The sequence below is a fragment of the Octopus bimaculoides genome, chromosome 10, assembly GCF_001194135.2.
Source record: "Octopus bimaculoides isolate UCB-OBI-ISO-001 chromosome 10, ASM119413v2, whole genome shotgun sequence".
NCBI classification, from domain to species: domain Eukaryota; kingdom Metazoa; phylum Mollusca; class Cephalopoda; order Octopoda; family Octopodidae; genus Octopus; species Octopus bimaculoides.
Window position 1 is genome coordinate 3,223,769 of NC_068990.1, and position 6,285 is coordinate 3,230,053.

Genomic DNA, 6,285 nt, shown 5'->3' on the forward strand with positions numbered 1-6,285 from the left:
TCTCTCTCTCTCTCTCTCTCTCTCTCTCTCTCTCTCTCTCTCTCTCTCTTTCGCGCACAGAAAAGATGTATGCATGTGTATTTATGGGCGAATGTAAAGAATACGCACTCCGGGTGTTTAGAGTGAGGGTTACGGCGAAAACGGGTGGTGTGCGTATTCTTTACCTTCACTATGTACGTGTGTATGAAAGATAATGTATGTGTGTGCGAGAGAGAAAGAGAGAGAGAGACTGAGTGCCATTTACACATGCATGCAAAATATTCATACATCGCAACACACATCTTCACTCACTCACTCTCTCCTCTCTCTCTCTGTCTCTCTCTCTCTATCTATCTATCTCTCTTTCTTTCTCTGTAACACACACGTCCATTTCATATACACGTATATCTTGAACTTTCTCTTCTCTTTTACTTTCTCCTCTTACTTCAAAGCTAATGTCGCCTTTTCCCTTTATCCTCTCTTTCGGTTTCTGCTCTTATCAAAGCATACAGAAATTAAAGCAATTTTACGAAAATTAACGAAAAATCATATGATCTCATATATGTCGAGTTAACATCTTTGCTACTTCAAACAAAAGAATGCCATATAATAACTTCCATTGATATACATACACGCACTCTTAGTAAAACGTCTGTGCGAATTATGTTATTTCTTGCAAAATTATGTTATTTCTTGCACACGTAAATTTACAACTCAAATCCAATTGAAATGATCTTTTTCTATAGTGTAATTTGTGTTTATGATGAGCGTATTTAAAAACTTGATCTTCGATATAAACTTAAAAGGAAGTTTTCCCAGAAATCCCGTCCTTTATCTCTTCTTTCTAGTATGTCCGAGATGATATTTCCGCCCCCACCTGTTTTTCATAAATTTTTCCCGATTCTTATGTTTGCGATACAGGAGATTAGTATTTCACAACAAAATATGTTCTCAAGATATTTTCTCCCTCTCCACACCAAATTCATTTTTTTACTTTTTTCAATTTTTTATTCTTCGTAAAACATGGTAAAAAACAGAGAGTTTTACCCATCACCTCACCACTTTCAAAAAGCTACTTACTCCCAATTTTTCACTTTTCGCTTTTTTAGAAAACGGGTAAGTTTCTTCAGAAATAATGTCGTTTACCTGTTTTTTCTAGCATGTTGGGGTTTCTGGTGGTTAGTGGTGGTCCGGAATTTTTTTTAAATTCTTAACATGCGGGGAAACATCAGCCAGAAGTGAAAGATTGAGAAATTTTAGCTCTTTGAAACGTTTTATTTGTGTATTTGTTTCAGGTCGACTTTTCTTTTCCTCCTTCGGGGTCGATTAAATAACTACCAGTTGAACACTGCAGTCGATGTAATCGTCTTAATTCCTCCCACCGAAATTACTGGCCATGTGCTACAATTTGAAACCGTTATTATTAATATTTGTATTAGTAGTAGCAGCAGCAGCAGTAGTAGCAGCATCAGCAATAGCAACAACTGCAGCAGCAGCAGCAGTAGTAGTAGCAGCAGCAGCAGCAGCAGCAGTAGTAGTAGCAGTAGTAGTAGTAGTAGTAGTAGTAGTAGTAGTAGTAGTAGTAGTGTGTTGACCATAGCAATAGAATATTTCTCTAAGTATATCCATTGATTCAAGGCTAAGAATTTCATTTCCAATATTACATCTTATAATATTAGAATTGGTTAACCTTGCTAAGGCAGCCGCACTGTATGCAATCTATGCAGCAGAAAACCTCTTAAAATATTACGTGAGAAATGATCTTCTTAACAAACAGCGAGACACAATCACATTCCGGGAGCATCGATTTCTTAGAACGTTTATTTTTTAGCACAGATCCATATGCTTCAATCATCTTAGATAACTGTTTACTCTTTACTCTTTTACACTTTTATCTGTTTCAGTCATTTGACTGCGGCCATGCAGGAGCACTGTCTTTAGTCGCACAGATCGACCCCAGAACTTATTTTTTGTAAGTCTAGTACTTATTCTATCAGTATCTTTTGCCGAAGCGCTAGGTTACGGAGACATAGACACACTAACATCGGTTGTCAAGTGATGGTGGGGGGGACAAACATAAACATACACACACACACACACACACACACACACACACACACACACACACACACACATATATGACGGGCTTCTTTCAGTTTCCGTCTACCACATCCACTCACAAGGCTTTGATCAGCACAAGGCTGTAGCAGAAGACACTTGCCCAAAATGCCACGCAGTGAGACTGACCCAGGACCATGTGGTTGTTAAGAAAGCTACTTACCACACGACCACTCCTTTTAGCTGTATTTCGACAGAACATCCTTGTCTTAATTTTTATATTTCCTTCTTCATTTACTGACTTGTATAAACTGGGTCTACTTAAAATTATTAAAGTCTTTTAAGTTTATAATACCTTAAAATATTTCAAATTCTGTTCATAGTTATGAAATAATTTTAGTTGTCCCTCCTTATAAAATTTCTAATTCTGCTTCATTTTCTTGTTCCACATTATCAATTCTTTACATTTTCGCTGCGGCTTCTATCATATCTTCTTTGTACACTTGAACGTTCTTGAACGCCAAAATATCCTTTGGCACTTGCTTAGCGAGAATACTTAACTGCTTTCCTCATTTTTTTAAAACTCTTTGTTTGCATTTCTTTCTTTTAATGCATTCTCTTTCCTCTTTTCCTCCTCATAATTAGATTTATGATTCGCCCTGACAAGTTTGGTTCTAAGCCCATTCGTGTATTCTTTCTATTTTCCTTTTTCTTTTTTTTTTTACAATAGCTTCATCCCTACACCATTTCCTCACTTATATTACATGTAACTGTCAATCCCTTAAACTTTCTTTCTATTACTATTTTCCCCTCTCCAACGCTACCCCACCTACCCTACAATTTCCCTTTGTATGTTTATTGATGTTTCTATGCCCTTAAATATCCGTTTCTACTCTACGGACAATGCCCGAAGTTTTGGGGGAGGAGGCCAGTCGATTAGATCGACATCACTATGCAGTTGGTACTTAATTTACCGACCCCGAAAGGATGAAAGTCGACATCGTCGGAATTTGAACTCAGAACAGACGAAATACCGCTAAGCATTTTGCCTGGCGTGTCAACGTTTCTTATTTCTTTATTGCCCACAAGGGGCTAAACATAGAGGGAACAAACAAGGTTAGACACAGGGATTAAGTCGATTACATCGACCCCAGTGCGTAACTGGTAATTAATTAATCGATCCCGAAAGGATGAAAGGCAAAGTCGACTTCGGCGGAATTTGAACTCATAACACACCGGCAGACGAAATACATGTACTTACATATATTGATAGATGTATGTGTATTTATACATATGTACATACATACACGCATACACAAGCACACACGATTGGATAGGTAGACAATCTGACAGACAGACAGAGGGACGATAACGTGGTTTATTGAAAACGTCAACAGTATATTTGAGGGAAAAATCAGAAATTAAAAGCGAGCATCTAAATAAAACATACTGACATGAAATAGTTTCACATTCGTATTGTAAAGAGCTGTAAAATTTCGATCTGCTGAGATTATTCAAGCAATTTGTATACAAAACCACCTTCTGCAAGCTGTTGAAAGTCGAAAGAAAACGACAGTATAAAACCAAAGGAGATGAGTTAGACGATAAAATTGAACAATATAAATTTACAGACTATAATGAATCAAGTGTTAAAAATCAATTGGCGAATGCAATAGGCATGTTTTTGTGTCATAAAACCTCTACAGGGATATTTATGCCATTTACTTGGCAAGAATAAGTGCAGTCGATTTATAAAAGAATGCAGGGAATGTTTTAAAGCTGATAATAATAACAATGCGGGAGCTCGAGTGATGTTAATAAAGAGGAATTAAAACTAAAAACTAAAAAAAAAGAAAGCGCATAGTATCATCTGTTAAGCATGTTAGAGCACTGAACGTGTTCTGGTGTTCTGCTTGTAAGGAGTGGCTATGTACTGCTATGTAGAATCTTTATTAATGCCTTCCTAGTGAATGCCTATGGGTTTGCGTACGCGGTTATATATATATATATATATATATTCATTTATATATACACATATACGAGAGAGTACCTAAATGTAACAGAAAACGTTCTTTCTTGTAGCTCAGACTTTCGCTGCTAAAAGCCACTTGATGCAAACCTCAGGTATCAACCTGCAGACCGGCGTCGTCGGCTGATGTCGTACTGCACGTGTTGCATATTTGTTTGGCAGTGCTTGTCTCTTGTTCGTCGATTTTTGCGATGGTTGAAACGTGAAATTCTGTTTGCTGCTGGGAAAAACAGTGGCCGGAGCAGTTGCCATAATTCAAACAGCTTACAAAGACGCTGCCATGAGCAAAACACAAGGTTACGAGTGGTTTCCACGATTTAGGAATGGTCACTTGAAGAACAACCTCATTGAGGACGATCGTTGACCTCTCGAACGAATGAAAACATCTCGAAAATTTATAAACTGATCTTGGAGGATTTTCACCGAACAATTGAGGAACTTGTGGATATCACTGATGTCCTGGAGCTCCTCTCGAGGAAATTTTAGCGTGGAATTGCGAATGAAAAGAGTTGCAGTAAAATGTATGACCCGCTTGCTCACGGAAGATGAAAAGCAGTCACGATTGAATGCGTGTCGTGAACTGAAAGAACAGTTAGAAGTTGATCCGGACCTTTTTTCGAAGGTCATCAGTGGTGACGAAAGTTGGGGCTACGGAGTATGGAGATGTGAAAGAGGTGAAGGAAAAATACAGAGGACGCGTTAAAAGGCATCACTTCGCAAGAGTTCCAGCACTGCTTCGAATAATGGAAAACACGCCTTGACCGATAAATTGCTTTAAATGGAGAATACTTTGAAGGCGATAAAAGAGTAAAAATTTAAAACTAAATGAATAAAGCAATATTGCAAAATTCCGGTTTCGTTTGGGTACCGTCGTATATATACATGTGAAAACCTAGCCATATTCGGGTATACATACGTATATACATTAATCGAAGTCTTCACTATTATATACCCATTACCTACCAATTGGTGTTGCGCTAGGGTTTCAACGGGATTCTAGGGAACGGTCCGATAATGTAACTCTGCACTCATCATATAATTTCGTCTCCCCTATATCACATGTATGTGGTTGTGCATGTGTGTGCGTAACTGTGTGAGCATGTATATATATATACATATGTATATATGCACGCAATATGTATAAATATATATATATATATATATATATATATATATATATATATATATATATATATATATATATATATATATATATATATATATATATATATATATGAATATATACATATATTCATATATACAAATACATACGCACATACGCATTATACACACACAAATACACGCACTCATTTATATGTATATTGAGAAGGTGATTTCCTTTTATACATGCCTCGTTGAATACAAGACTGTATTCAAGTTTTATCGTTTCTTTGGCTTTTTTTACATATTCTATATTCTGTTATGAGCGTTTTACAGTTGGCTTGAAACAGTAGATTTCCTAAATCCATATCTGAGTTTTCTAGACCTTCACATTCTTATTATCGAGAATTGAACAACATGTATCTGACGGCTGTTTTACCTCTTATCGGAATTCTGTTGTATATTTCAGGTTTTTAGCTGTTATATCGTGTATATTTATGTTCCTCTCTATGCACACCAGTTTTACTTTTATATATGTTTCATTAAATAGACGTCCAACATTTATCTATTTTATTTTATATTTTTCACATTTACTTGTTTGCTTTTTACAAGTGGTTTGGAACAGAAGAATGCCTAAATCCATATGCGGCGATTCAATGCCTTCACAGTCTCATAAAATTATGTGATATAACTCATAAAAGCGAAAAATGTTCGACAGAATTCCGATAAGAAACAAAACAAACGCTCAATATATTCAATTCTTGATAATGAGAAAGTACAGGTGTGTAAAAGTCGGATATGGATTTAAGAACTATACGGTTTCAAACCAAATGGAAGAAGTTAATGAGAAAATATAAAGAATATAAAGAATAAAAGATAAAAGTTGAACATATTCGTGTATTTAATGACAACCACTCACACACACGCATCTACACACACACACACACACATACACACACACACACACACACACACACGCACACATATATATATATATATATATATATATATTCACATATTTGTGTATGTATCCTATATATCTTTATATTTATATCTATATCTATATACATATTTATATTTTTATATATGTATATATACATATATCTCTCTTCTCGTCT